Here is a 15,932-nt window from a genome sequence, read left to right as displayed (position 1 = left end):
TTAGAACGTCCAAGCATATAACGTGCATGTCTTGTGACATTTCCGTAAGTGAATTGCACCCTCTTTCAATAGTCTGGAAATGTAACTGTTGATCATATTTGTATAATAAAAGTATAAGGCATAATCAAGAAGTCATGGATCGAGTTTGGTAGTACCACCCCCGCGGGGGGGGGAGTTCCCATGGAGTCAGTTACTACTTCCCTTGAGTCAATTCCGACTCATAATAAACTATTGAAACTGTGCGTTTGCCCTGGGGCAGCTCGCGGCTGGGCCTGGGAGCGGCGGAGTTCCCTGTAGCCAATCTGCACCCCGGTACGTCGCGCCAGGGCTGCGCAGGGCTGGCAAAGCCGAGCTTGGGCTGGTTCCGCGGGCGGGCGGGCGCCGTTCCCGCCGTGTGTCGGGGTCTCGCGGTGGCGGCCCCACGTGAAGCCGGGCAGCAGGACGGTGTCGGCGCGGGCGTGCACTGGCCCAGCACCGCGCCGGCCCGGGGCGGCTAGGTGGACCCAGACCCATCTCGGAGCTAAGGACGCGCGGCCCCTCTGCGCCCTGTGGCTCTCAGGCCTGCCCTGTCTGTGCGGGCAGAAGACTCAAACCCCTCGAGTTTGGCGGCCAGCCAGCCTGACGGCAGAGCAGAATGCGCAGACCCGTGCACCTCCTGGGCTGGGGCTGGCAGCGCTGGCCTGGGCTGTTTCCGGGGCAGAAGAAATGATTTCTTCCCACTTTGAAGAAAGCGGTTTGCAGAGCAAGGAAGGAATTGTGACCCTAATCGGGCAACAGAATCCTGCCGCGGGAGGGGCTGATGTCGAAACTTGAGAGTAGGCTGGTGAGGTCCTGCTGCTGGGAACCATGCCTACTTTTTTAGTAGGCTCCAAGACGAAGACTTAACGTTAAATCCAGTGGACCAAAAAAATTAAAAAGTAAGAAGGAAAAGAAATGAAAGTAACATGTAAAAAAAAATATTGGTTTAGCGCACTTATGAAAATAACGAGCAAGGGGTTGCACAGCATGCAAAAAAAATAACACGTGTTATTTTCGTAAAAATATGGTAATGACTGGACAGAATTAATTTCTATGGCAGGAAGAAATGATTAACAAATATTTTAGCGTTTTGTATTTATATAATTATAAAAAAAATTATAAGTGCAGATAATTACATATTAACTTGCCTAAACATGTTTTATTGACTTATTATCTGCTTGTGAAAATATTGACTGAGGTTGGTCCCTCTTTTGAGATATAACACAAGTAAAATTGTAAACCTGAGTCTGAAAATCCCTGCACATCAATGTATTATTGTTCCTATCAGTAAACGTATTGTCCTAATGATTTACCACTTACAGATCACTTCCACAGCCATTCTTCAGTGGTCTCATTTTATCCGTAGAATCATCAGTAAAGGTCATAAAGAGGATAGATGTTGTTTGCTTAAATTCGTACCATATGTATTCATTTTCTGCTTGTTATTTCCTGATTAAAAGAGACAAAGAGTCCAAATGTTTAACATACTTTTCTGGTTGCATAGGTTAATGGAGAAGATGTGTTGTGTACCTTCCAGCCAATTCCAACTTACAGTGATCCTGTAGGACAGAGGAGAACTGCTCCATGGGGTTTCCAAGGCTGTAATCCTTACAGGAGAAGATTGCAAGGTCTTTTCTCCAGTGGACCCACCGGTGTTTTCGAACCTCCAACCTTTTGGTTAGTAGTGAGCACTTAACCATTGCGCCACCGGGACTAGGCATTCTAGCTATGCTATAACATCAATATTGTCCTAAAAGTCCTTTGGAAAAATAAAAATCATCTTAAAATATTGAGTATGTTGTTGTTTGCCATCAAGTTGATGCTGACTCATGGCTCCACCATGTGTTACCGAGTAGAACTGCTCCATACAGTTTTCTTGGCTGTAACCTTTAGGGAAACTGTTTGTCAGGTCTTTTCTCCGAGGAGCCGCTGGGTGGATTAGAACTGCTAGCCTTTAGATTAGCAGTTGATTGTAAGCCACGCGTGCAACCCAGACTCCTCATTTTGAGTATACGCTTGCATAAACGGTCTTTATTTTTGTTCGACTTGCATCTATTTACCATTTTCCAAGCTCGTTTGAAATGCTGGGCTCTTTCCAGGCTTTTAAAAAAAAAAATTTTTTTTTTTTTTTTTTAGTTTCCTTTAATTCAGGGTCTAGGGATCAAATACTCTGAAAATAAAAAGGTAAATCTTCTAATGTGGAAAAAAAATTAAAACTTTCTACTGAATAGTGTCTGGTTAAATGAAGACATTTAAACTTGTATATTGATAGTCAACTGGAACTAGTTATTAAGGAGTATTAAAAAGTGGTCATGTGTTTTTTATTTATCTATTTTCCTGGAGGTAAGGTGGTGGTGTGGGTGTTGAAGGAACCACAGGGACTTTTCTGAACATGTGCAAAAGCCAAATTACAAGGGCCACATTCTTCACAACTTTATAAATTCAAGAAACCAGAATAATGTCAACCTTCTTAATGGGAGACCCTGGTGGCATAGTGGTTAAGAGCTACAGCTGCTAACCAAAAGGTTGACAGTTTGAATCCACCAGGTGCTGCTTGGAAACCCTGTGGGGCAGTTCTGCTCTGTCCTTTATGGTTGCTATGAGTTGGAATCCACTCGACAGCAGTGGTTTTTTTTTTTTTTTTTGTCTTAATAATGGGCAAATCAATAACATGTATTGAGGTATCCTTCCATAATACCTAATGCCGTGTATTTTGCACAACCAATATAAAACCCATATACATTTTTGTTTTGTTTTCTTGTGTAATAAATGATCCTTTAAAGGTGAGATAGAGTTCTATTTTTTTTTTTTTTAACCTATCAGAAGGAAAACATACACAAAAGCAACACAGAAGGAAGGCTAGTAGGTTTATCTGTCCCTGCTGGGATCTGCCTTATCGTTTAGATCTGGGAGCCAAGGGCTCTAGAGGCAAACTGTTTTAAGGCCCTTGGTGCTCTGGGAATTTATTTAGTGCTCACCATAGAAAGAAATACCTCCGTTCGGGGCACATTTAAATATTCCTGTGTTAGGCCATCTCTAGATTTACTTTCTTCCCCATGGTAAACTGGTATCAGATAAAACTATCACAAGTAAAGATCGTCACTGGGTAGAAATACTAACGTTTTCTTGTTGGTCTACTCAGATTGTCCAAGATCACACCCTTGTGTGACTGAACATGGCTCTACATACTTTGTAACTCATTTAATCCTCTCAAGCAACCTTATGAATTAAAAAAAAAAAAATCCATTGCCATCAGGTCAATTCCAACTCAGAGTGAGTCTATAGGACAGAATACAACTGCCCCACAGGGTTCCCAAGGAGTGGCTGGTGGATTTGAACTGCCGACCTTTTAGTTAGCAGCCGTAGCTCTTAACCACAGTGCTACCAGGGCTCTACCTTATGAATAGTTAAAGTGGTATCTTTGTATCGCTTTACCCATATTTTACAAATAAGGAGACTGAGGCTCAGAAAGAATAAACACCTCGCTAAAAAAAAAAAAAAAAATTTTTTTTTTGTAGTTATGCAACTCATAAATTAAAAATCGAGTGAAAGTACAGGCACATATTCAGAGCAGTGCTGAAAAAAAGCACTGTTCAAGGCACATAAATGTGTGTGTTAATTGGAAGGAATATTTTTTACCACCATCAGTGCTCCGTGGCAGAAAGATGTGGCAGTCTGCTTCTGTAAAAGAGTACTGCCAGGGGACAATTGTACCCTATCCTGTAGGGCTGCTATAATTTGGAGTAGCCTCAACGGCAATCCCACTTTGTTTTGGTTTGTTTTTAACCACCATCACAATAAGCAACCTAATTTGAGGGTTCTACTTAAGCTGGAAAATAATCTCAAATTGGGGTTGTTATTAAAGGTTACAAAAAAGAAAATAAGGGAGATCCATTATCAAATAAGTTGGAAACATAAAGTTAAACATTCCTCCCCCCGCCCCAGCAAATATGTCTGAGTCTTTAATGTGCTGTTATGTTCCATAAATATCCGAGAGGACATGTAGCTTTCCCAACATACATGAATACTACTTCTCCACTGCCCCCATACTCCCACAGACAATAGCATCTTGCAGGGCAAACAGTTCAGGGAAAGCTTTGGGAAATATTGACCTGGAATATCCTTAGGTTATCCATCTGTCTATATTAAAGCTTCATAGACTACTCAAATCTTTGGCTAAAGGGTGAACCTCAGGAGTGACTTCAGTACTGAGTTTAAAGGGTGTCTGGGGGCCATACCCTCTGGGTTTCTCTAGTCTGTCAGACCAGAAGCCTGGTCTTTGTGTGTGTGTGTGTGTGTGTGTGTGAATTTGAATTTTGTTTTACATCTTTCTCCTGCTTAGTAGACCAACTTTTAAGTAATCTCACAATGGTGTCATCCTTTCAGGGTGAAAAGATTTCTGGAAAGAACCAAAACTATTTGGAGCAAGTTGGAATAGAGACTATCTAGTAAAGAAATTGAGTCCCTGGGTGTTGCAAACGGTTTGCATTTGATTAATAAGCTATAGTACCCACCCAGTGGTACTATAATCTGCTTCCATAAAAATTTCAACCAAGAAACTCCTATAGAGCAATTCTACTCTGTAGCACACGGGATCACCATGAGTCGGCATCAACCCCAAGGCAAAGGTTTTGGGTTTTTCTTTTGGTTTAGTAAAGAGATAGGAACAGTGGGGGCTCAGTGGTAGAATCTCGCCTTCTGTGCAGAAGACCTGGATTTGATTCCCAGCCAAAGTACCTCATGAGCAGCTACCACCATCTGTCAGGGGAGGCTTGTGTGTTGCTATGATGCTGAACAGGTTTCAGCAGTGCTTCCAGGTGAAGATAACTGGGAAGAAAAGCCTGGTAGTCTACTTCCAAAAATCAGCCAATGAAAGTCCTCTGGATCGCAGTGGTCCACCTCACCACTGATAAACTCATCAAGGGAATGGTGCGGGACCTGGCAGGGTTTGGGTCCTTTGTGCATGGGGTCACCATGAGTCAGAGGGCATCTTGACAGCAGCTAACAAAAACAAAGTAATGAGATTAATTTTCTTGTGAGACTTAGAAATGGATTATAAGAACAATTACACAAGTGGATTATAATATATGTGTTAAAGCACAATGACATTGTTTAAACAGGTTCATAGACTTATGACATGCCTACTTTGAGGAAGTAAATGCAACTTCTAATTTTTATTTTTAAGGTGTTTTTGTTAAGTGAAAGGTTATATATTTAAATGCCTTCGAGCAAGTAATTTAAGTATGTGAAATCCTTTAGTATAGAACAATAGGTAATGAAGGAAATGATGGCAAATAAGAAAGTGAGTCCCACCTCCAGGTATTCAAAGTAAAACTTAAAAATACCATCGCATAAAACAAACAAAAGGGAAGCCTTTGTTGTTGAAGTAGGGAGTAGGAAGGGAAATATCATCTGCTTTAGTCTTTCCTATCTTCTGAGGTATCCCTCGAGGTATCTTCTCAAAACACTAGGGCTTGCCAGGCACATTTAATTATAGAAGAGAGGCTACGTTTGACTTCAGGCGGGCCTGGATTTGAATCTCAGACAGACCATGTACAGACACAGGTTAAACATTGTAAAATGAGAAGTCATTCAAGGGCTAGAGTCTCTTATAGTTAATATCTTAAATGACGGAAAGATTATTCACTTACTGTAAAAATCTGCCTTACAGTACTTCATGTCATCATGTTTTATATATGTATACATATATACATAAATATGTATAAACTTTTTATGGAAATAGTAAAGCTTACACTGAAGTAGGGACATAGAGTATAACAAACACCATGTGCCCTTCACTCTGCTTTAATAATTACTGATATTTTCCCAAATGTGGCCATCTGTTTGTTCTGTTGTTTCAAAGGTGCCCTTTTACAGTTAGTTTGTTCAAATCTGGATCCAAAACAAGGTCCACGCACTGTTTATAGTTCTAATATCTTTTAAGTCTCTTTTATTCTGTAAGAGTCCTCTCTTCATTTTTCTCTTGACATTTATTTGTTGGAAAACAAATTTCATTTCATATTTTATAAGCAGGTTTTCATACCATTTTCTACTTCTAAAGCAAAATCATCATTCTCTCAACATTCATTCAACCACTGTATAATTAACAATTACTATGTGCAAGACAGTATACTCGGTGCTGAGTGTAATCTAAAGATACCCATAAATCATTGCCCTTGCTTCCAAGAGTGTACAATCTGCAAAAAAAAGAATAATAGTAATGCACAAGCATAAATACAATGAGTGACAGAGGGTGCTGTCATTTCAAAGACAGAGGCATGGTTTGGATGAAGAGTGGAGTCTTCTTGGAGGAGCTGGCATGTGAGATGGATGGTGTAGACTGGCCAACATGTTATGAGACAGTTGGGTTTGGAAGGGGTAGAAAGAGAAAGTAAATTCTAGGATTAAAGGTTTTTCAGGGGAAAAAAAGACATAAAACCCAATGGGGGAGTAAGAGACATACTCAAGGGGTTATAAATAGCACCCCGAAGCTGAGGCAGGACATTTGTGTGATAGCTAAGTCTAAAACATGGGAAGGGGTGAATTTGGGAGGCTACTGAATGACAGGCTAAACAATTTGAACACTGTCCTCTAGAGCAGGGAGCCACTAGTTTATGTAAAATAGATATTCCATTAGTAAGCAAAATCCATCAGCTCATTTTGTACAGGAATTTAAAAAAATTGTTTATGTATTCAAATAGCAATCATTTTCAAATATATATAACAAATTAGCAAGATAATTTAACATTTTATTTTACCCAACCGCTAGATGCCCCACTTAGAGGAATGCAAACAAATTGGAACCGATTTAACCAGCACTCACTACACAACAGCTGAGAGACCTTCATAAAGCAAGGATTAACTGTTTGTGCCACATTATAAAACAACAACAACTCAACCTTAGGACAGACAAGAGGGCTTTAGTAGAGATGAGCACACTGGCCCTATAAACCTCCAATTCTAAACTTTTCATCTACTTTGAAATTACAGTGATGTTTGTAATATGTCTGTTTTTCTGCCTATTAACTATAAATATATATTGACCAATAAATTCTCTCTTTATCAGCACAATGCTAATTTTCATCATTAAAGGAGCCTTGGTGGCAGCTGGATTATCGAAGTCATCAAAGATAATATACTTGAACTTAATGTAGCTTTATTGGTAATTTTTTTCTTCTTGCATGCTCATTCTTTGATAAATGACAATCCAGGTGTCTTAGTTATCTAGTGCTCCTATACCACAAGTGGGTAGCTTTAACCAACGGAAATGTGTTTCCTCACAGGTTTAAAAAAAAAAAACCAAACCCATTGCCATCGAGTGATTCCGACTCATAGCGAACCTATAGGACAAAATAGAACTGCCCCACAGAGTTTCCAAGGAGCACCTGGTGGATTCAAACTGCTGACCTTTTGGTTAACAACTGTAGCTCTTAACCACTATACCACCAGGGTTTCCTTCTCACAGATTAGGAAGCTAGAAGTCTGAATTCAGGGTGCCGGTGCTAGGGAAAAACTTTCTGTCTCTGTCAGCTCTCAGGGGATGTCCTTGTCTCTTCAGCTTCTATTCCTTGCCTCCTTGGTGGTTTTCATGTAGTCTTTCATCTATCTTCCCCCATCTCTGCTTCTTTGCTTCCTTGCTTAAACTGCCCCTTTTATATCTCAAAAGAGATTGAGTCAATACACACCCTACACTAATATTGTCTCATTAAAATAACAACATAAGAAAACACATTCGCAAATGGGATTATAACCACAGATATAGGGGTGCAACACATATTTTGGAGGGATACAGTTTAATCCATAACACCAGATAATCCATATCATATAGGTTTTTTAATATTTTTGAGTGTCCACATATGCCAGACATTGTGCTAGGCTTTGAGGGATTAAAATTGTATGTAAAATGTAGCGCTGATATTCCAGAGAGTGGGATTCCTGTTGTTGTGTGCCATTGAGTCAATTGCAACTCATAGCAATCCTATAGGACAGAGTAGTACCGGCCCACAGTGTTTCCTACGTTGTAATCTTTAAAGGCACCTAACAATAACGACAACAATCTTTAGGGTGAGCAGATCGCCATGTCTTTTCTCCCTAGGAGCCTCTGGTGGGCTCAAACCTCTGATCTTTTGGTTAGCAGCTGAGCACTTAACCATTGTACTACCAGGGCTCTTTTTTGTATTCTAGTACAGGTGATAAAACACATACATATATAATTGAAATGATGGGCAGGATTGGAATAGGGATGTCGGATTGGATTTGATGAGTATTTCTCAACAATTTCTCAGCACTATTAAAATTTTGAACTGAGTAACTCTTAGGTGTGGGGAGTTCTCCTGCATATTGTGGGGTGTTTAGCAGCATCCCTGGCCTCTACCCACTAGATGCCAATAGCAGTTCCCCAGCTGTGACAACCAAAAATATCCCAGATACTGCCAAATGTCCCCTGGGGCCTGGGGCTAAAATTGCCTCCAGTTTTGAATCACTGGACAGATGGAAAGTCCTATATACATTTCACTTACAATGATAATTTTCAGTTGGGAAAATCAGGAAAGTTCATGGGTGGGTGGTGAGAGAAGGGTACTGATATGAGAAGTACTGAAATAGTTTGAATGATGAGAAACAGGAAAGTATTTCAGGAGCAGAGAATATAAAGAAAAAGTGGCTAAATGAGAGATGGGAAGGCAAGTGCATATGTATAAATTAGGTTCAGAAGTCATATAACATTCAGTGCTTGGAAGGTGATTAGTAGAGAAAAACCTGAGAGTACAAAGCAATCAAATTATAGCTGTTTTTTTGATGCTGTGGAATAGGTTCTGACTCATAGTGACCCTATGCACAACAGAAGGATACACTGCCAGTCCTGCGCCATCCACACAGTCGTTGTGCTTGAGCCCATTGTTGCAGCCACTGTGTCAATCCATCTCATTGTGGGTCCTTCTCTTTTTCCGCTGACCTTATACTTCACCAAGCAAGATGTCCTTCAGGGACTGATCCCTCCTGATAACATGTCCAAAGTACGTGAGAGAAGTCTCACCATCCTCGCTTCTAAGGAGCATTCTGGTTGTACTTCTTCCAAGATGGATTTGTTTATTCTTTTGGCAGTTCATGGTCCTTGAATATCAAATAGAGAATGTTTGTCATTTTGTAAGGAAGCTATTTGACTATGTAAGTGAAACGAATAAAGCATCTTCTTGGAAATGTCCATATGGCAGTTCTGGGCAAAGTGATTTGAGGGAAATAAGAAAGCCCGTTTTAGTCATAGTTTGGGAGGAATTGAAGGACTGTGTCTATGAGAATTGTATTTCCCAACATGGGATGCGAGAGGAAGAATAAGTGAAAATATAGACCAATTACTTGCTTCTATGTTTGACTTGTACATTGTTTTTGAAATTGTTTTCTCATAATAAAGTTGACATTCCATGATTGAACTGATTGGTGGCTGATTGGGGCTCCATGAGGTGGAGAGTTGCAACCAATAAAGCAAAATTGTGAAGGCAAACACAGCATTATTCCTAAAAATAATTCCCCAGAGGTATAGAAACCATGAATCTAGGTTTTTAAATAATATTTTTAATGAAAGATGGTAGATTTCAATTCTAAGTCTTGGCACAGAAAAGGTGCTCAATCGGTACTTCCCTGTTGAATGAAGACCTCTAAAATTAATGCTTGTTCACATTGAGGTTCTCAGGACCTAAACAGACTTTCGAAAGTCTTCCCATCTCTCCCCTACCTTTTTGGAGTTCTAAGTTTATCTTCATTTCCCCCATTTGCAACATGAAATATTGGGCCAGGGCATAATTCAAGTTCATATGATATGCAGCCACAACACCAGATAGAACTCTAGAGAACACCATCTAAGGGCTAAAATGTACACTTAATAAGTTTACTCTTGGTCAGTAACTACAATGTTCTTTTGTTCTGAAAAGATTTGCTATCTCTTTGAATACTAAAACCTCCATATATTATTAAAATTAGAAAATGAAGACACTGTCAAAGAGGAAGGATCTGTCAGTCATACCCCACCCCCCTTTACCCTTACATCTTCCTTCCACTCTTGCCCAAGTATCTTCTCTGATTTGGATGCAAGAAAGGGGCATTTTCTGAAATCACAGAGTTTCTCTTCTTCTTCTGACAATGGGGTCTTATATTTATTTTAGAAAATCATAAACTTACATTTTAAGCAAATTTTAAATTTAAAATTACATTTTAAATATAGTTTATGAATATATTTGGTAGACACCAGATATTTAAATGTACTTTTTGAAAAATTTAAATATAGTGAAGTAATAAGAAATTAACTAGATAGTAAGAGATGAGAATCCAGGAAAATTGGTAGAGAAAATTTAACCTCAGACACAGGAATTTTTTTAAAATAAGCAAAAGCTAAATATGGTGGAAAATCAAGAGAGATTTTTTTTTTCTGCCAGTTAGAAATAGATAAGGATTGGAAGAAACTTGAATAAGCGAGACCAATTAATAGGCTGCTGTAATAATCCAGATGTTCATTTATCAAAGTCAATTTTAAAGTATCATAGTATTAATGACACTTTATTAAAAAAAAATAAGTATTAATGACACTTTATTAGATACAAATTAATGCTTGTTTGAACTAGGGCAGTGAGTACAGAAGTGGAAATGATGCTATCAAATATTAATAAAATGAATAATCTAGCTCAATGCTTATTTTTTTCTTGAGCCCTTTATTCCTATATTTACCAGACTTATTTCAAATTGACTCACTGTTTTGGGATGTTTTCCTAAAATAAATTGCATTAAGAATGTTGGCCAGAATTTTGCTAATCCGTACCACTCAACTACTTGTCAGTCTGTATAAGCCTGACAGACTTTTCTGAGCTAAACATAAACATCTAACTCAGAAAGTTCTAAAGATGAGGGAAGGGGAAATATGGTGGGGAGTGATGCAGCCCTTTCCAGGTTTTATCAAAGGCTCTATTTCTGTCAGTCACCAGAGAATTGAAATCCATCCCAGTCCTTCAAGAATGCTTTTAGTGAGCTGTGAGTGTGTTTGTGAAAAGAAACGAATGAAACCAAATGGCTACCGTTATTGATCATTTCTGTCCTTGTGGCTTTCCACTGGAAGTGGTTTTCAAGTGTCCCTAAAGCTATTTTCAATTTTTTTTTTCTTAATTTGATCAGCAGCTGTGTGAACACAACTCATTCTAGTCACATTAATGAATAAAAGAATTGCATGTGAAAACCTTTTTAAATCCTTTTATATAAGTTTAAATTTATATTAAACTAAATAAAAAGACAAAACACCTAAAATAAAAAGACAAAACACCTAAAATAAAAAGACAAAACACCTAGATTTGTAGAAAACTTAATTTTAGTCCCAACTCCTACTTTGGATTAAAGCATGGATTAGTGTGAAATCTAAAAATGTGGTTGAGAAGTGAAATCTTTCAGTCATTTTCCTGGTTTATCAATATAACATTCACTACCTGGAATTTATATATATAACATTCAATATAACATTCACCACCTGGAATTTATAGGGTAATATTAATGACATGCTTTTGTGGTATTTTATAAAACTGCTAAATGGTATAAATTAATTTCTTTTATGTCTTTTTTTTTTGGAGGGGGGAGCATAAGGTATTCAAATATAGTCAGTGAACATATAGTTCTATTTTAAATGCTTGATGATATAAGAAAAATCTCAATTTATACATTAGTATTTTTAAAAAAAGTTTGCCATCGAGTTGATTCTGACTCATAGTGATCCTATAGGAGAGAGTAGAACTGCTCCATAGGGTTCCCAAGGAGTGCCTGGTGGATTCAAGCTGCTGGCCTTCTGGTTGGCAGCTGTATCTCTTAACCACTATACCACCAGGGTTTCCACAATAATACATACTCTTTTAAAAATGAATTGCCCATGGGCTCTAGTTTTGTTTTCTCAGTCTTTCATTCAGCAAGCATTTGTTATTTATTAGGTGCTAAGTGGCAGGGAGGGACTGGGGACATGACAGCCTGCAAAACCGTGCTCTCCATTTTCAAGGAGTTGATGTTCTAGTAGATGAGAGAAATTCAAATCTCTATGTGGAGAAAAATGTAAAAAGTGCTACTATAGAGATGAGCATTCAGGAGAATACCTACGCCAGCATTAAGGGTTCTGTATTTTCCTGTTGCTTGGAAACCCTGGTGGCATAGTGGTTAAGTGCTACTGCTGCCAGCCAAGAGGTCAGAAATTCAAATTCTCCGGGCACTCCTTGGAAACCCTGTGGGGCAGTTGTACTCTGAGTCAGAACCCACTCGATAGCAAGGAGTTTGGTTTGGTTATTCTTTTTTCAGTATATTTAAAATCCTGATAAAAATCTTAGAAGTTTTCTATGAAAAATGGCAACATGAGTGCATGACTTTTATGAACTATTCCATATCCTTATCCTCACAGTATGTAAAGGGTCTGAAGGAGCCTACAGTAGCTACTATTTTTCTTTACATAAATTCATCAAATGTTTCCCATATTTTAACATTGCTACAAAATATTTTAAAAGCAGCCACATTTTACTTTGGGAGTAACTTTCCAAGTCAAAACTCTCATTTTTGTCTGTTTCTTTCCTTCTATTTCCCCAAATAACAACGTCTAGAAGCAGCTCTTTTGTTAGTAAATATGATTTATCTGCTGTTGGAGGAAAAAAACAAAACAAAACACTGAAAACCTGCAGTGCATTTTCTGCTTCGGTAAATGGGTCACACTTTGTCAATTTCTGAATATATTAAGCTTTTGTGGAGTTCTGTTTTTCTCAAATACTAGGTTGCTGCACTGGATATCAAAGGGTAATTTATTTTGTTCTAAGTAGGTTTTTACTCAGCTCCTATCTTTTTTTTTTTTTAACCTCAAATCATTAACACTTCAAAAAAGATAACTCAGAGATAAATTAGAATGTTTAAGAAAGGAGAATATTGGTTTTCACTTATATTTGTGCAACTGCATGCTACCCTTCATATATGGAGACGAATATCGTGACCTGAGATCTGTAGAATGTCTGGTTTGTTAATTTTCTTGTGGCAATGATGGATTTGAGGTCTATCCCTGAAAAAAAATGTGCAAATGGTCTCCCAGAATGTAGCTTCTGATTTACCATCCTCATAGGGCCTGAACCTACAGCAAAGGTATCAGTAAATATGATGACATATAAACAAAGGTAGAAAATGCATATAATCAAGAATATGCCATTTACAACCTATTGCCTAAAAATTTTTAATTGTTTCATAACATTTGCCTTTTCAACTCTAAATTTATTTTTTCAAAATTGTATATGCTATATTCTTCTGTGCTGGGATGAACTACTGTCATTCTATCTATTAAACTTCCCAACTACAATGATAAAATGTGATACGTATAACATTCTAATTCAGGAAATACCTTTGTTTTTGTAGAGTGCCTGGAGCAATGTCTGGTATATCATAGGTGCTCATTAAATGTTTTCTTCTGTCTTTTCTCCATGACTTTTATCATGATAAATTCTTTGGAGTTGGCTAAATTCTCATAATAGGACTAAGTGCTACATGACACTTTCTTCTAAAGATAACTTGGTATGAAAATAATTTTTACTATTACTTGATGTATTAAGAATGATTTTAACTGACCAGTTTCTCCTGGTCATACCTCATTCTTTGGTGCCAGTCCTTTCATAAACATAGTTGTTACTATCTTCTCTTAGAGCATTGTCATAATACTGAAAAAACAACAATAAAACTTTTAAACAAAGACATATAAATGGACATATAAGTGGACACTAACTAGTACCTCCTTGTGGAAACCAACCTTTACCTCCTTCTGTAGGGTCACTGGGGCCCTGGTGGGGCAGTGGTTAAGAGCTACGCCTGTGAACCAAAAGGTCAGCAGTTCGAATACACCAGCCTCTCCTTGGAAACCCTATAGGGCAGTTCTCTTCTATCCTACAGGGTCACTATGAGTCAGAATCAGCTCAAGGGCAACAGCGTTTTCTGTTTACATCTATTTCCACGTCTCTTTCAAAACCTGTATTTACATCTTAAGAAAATTTCATAGAAAAAGACTTTGAACAAGTTATTCAGGTGCTCTTGCTAATTGATTTGTGGCTTTCTTCTCTCCTCTAGTTCCAATCTGATGACCATTCCTGAGGAGGATACACATGAGACAACTCAGAGTCCAACCTCACATCCCAATAATGTGTGCTTTTGTCCATAACTGTCGTGATGGATTCAGTTCTCCATTGTCTCACAGTTAAGTTGTTGACAAAACAAATCACTAGCTTACCCAGCCTCCAGTCTTCTTTCATCTGATAGCCTAGAAGCACTTTACATTATCTCCCGTTTTCATCAAATCAAATTTCCCGTCTGACATTCAAGACCCGATACTAACTCACCTTTGAATATCACAGATTTAATATACTTGCCACAGTATATTTGGAATGTTGATTTAGCTCAGGGACTACTTCTTTGAAAATATTTTCTGACACTTCCTCCTTGCCCCTAACAGGGATTAGGTTTGCCTCACCTCCTCTCCCAGACTACTTTCAGTATCTCCATCAGAGAATGTAGCATGCTGTATTGTCATTTTTTGTGTCCCTCATTATGATGTGAGTTGCTTGAGGGCAGAAACCATGTCCTATTTGTCTTTATGACTTTAATACCTAACAGATAATTGGCACTTAGGAAATGCTCAAAATATAATTGTTGAATAAATGACATTTCCTGAATTAGATATTATGTTTCTGGTGTCAAAAACTTACTGCACCTACAGAAACTTACAGCACTAGGTAAAATGCTGCTTCCACCTCTTTCTTTTTCTTCATCTTTCTTTCACTCTAAAACTTGGGTTAAATTTAACTTCTTTGGAACTAGTCAGATGTTCATCAGACTCCCAACCAAAGACTTGTAACAATTCATTTCCAAAGCAAACCTGCTTCTCATGAAGGGTCCTGAAAACCACAGGATCAAAACAGAAAAATAGTGAGTGTATGCAGAATCCCAATATGAGGGTTCAGCACTCACCTCAGCTCTAGAGACATCATTCTTGGGAACTGTTTACATTCCCTTTGTTTAGAGTCCTGGCTCCTCCCCCTTGGTGATATGAAATTTGTTCCCTGCTCACTGCTTTTGTCACTGTCTCCTGGCCACTCTCCTCCCTGGCCCAATGTCTGCGGACTCTTAAGATGGAAAACTCCCTCCATTGGTACCTCTTCTGCACTTCCTCATTTCTGGCATCTTTTCTGAACTTCCTCTACACTGTAAGCATACACCACATTGCTGCCATAACACAACCCTTTATTGCATGTGAGAAATCTCCCAGAAAGCCTTCCTCAATATACATGCCTCTGGTTTGTTTCTAGGTACTTTCCTTCAAAGACAATCCTGTTCAACAAGGAAGACACTGGAACCTCCAGTGGTTGGAGTCGAAGGCCCTGACTAAAAAAACAGATATTCTTCTGTGTTTTTGCTCTACTACAAAAAAGTGTTCATTGGCTCAATCCTGAATTCAGCTTTGGTCCAAGTACAATCTTCAGATACCAGACTCTATGAAATACCTGTCAAATTTGAAAATAAACAAATATTTAAAGTGCGTTCACATCTTCATTCTTTCCACGAGTCTGATTTATTACCAGTTCAATATAATGCTCAACAATGAATTCAAGAGACAGGATTAGGAAAGTAAAAATAATTGAGCTTTTCAGTCACTGTCATTTTATAGACTATTATATCAGTACATATTTTTGTTATCCCTTGAGTTGATAGACGTTAATTTAAAAAAAAATTTCTACTGAGCATTTTTAAATTTGTATTCGTCCACAAACCTGTAAATGGTTGAAAGTACTATTGAGAGAAATCATTAACTCAGGTGTAGGACTATGGAACCACTAGAAGATTATATTTGGCACAGCAAGATCTATAAAAATGTATTTCCACTG

The 15,932-nt window shown here is 38.2% G+C and overlaps 1 long non-coding RNA gene across 2 annotated transcripts; it reads left to right on the top strand.

The window, feature by feature from the left end:
* The first annotated feature begins 331 nt into the window (after positions 1-331).
* LOC126071148 (uncharacterized) lies at positions 332-15,584 on the top strand. Of its 2 annotated transcripts, XR_007516331.1 has the most exons (4): positions 332-917; positions 1,523-1,695; positions 14,122-14,247; positions 15,357-15,584. It is a non-coding gene; the product is annotated as an uncharacterized LOC126071148 (long non-coding RNA). The 2 variants fall into 2 exon arrangements; XR_007516330.1 differs by lacking the exon at positions 15,357-15,584 and having other exon boundaries at positions 14,122-14,837.
* The last annotated feature ends 348 nt before the right edge of the window (positions 15,585-15,932 follow it).

This window comes from Elephas maximus, chromosome 1 (assembly GCF_024166365.1).
Source record: "Elephas maximus indicus isolate mEleMax1 chromosome 1, mEleMax1 primary haplotype, whole genome shotgun sequence".
Classification (NCBI taxonomy): domain Eukaryota; kingdom Metazoa; phylum Chordata; class Mammalia; order Proboscidea; family Elephantidae; genus Elephas; species Elephas maximus.
The sequence above is the reverse complement of the archived record's forward strand: the minus strand, read 5'-3'. Positions and strand labels throughout refer to the sequence as shown.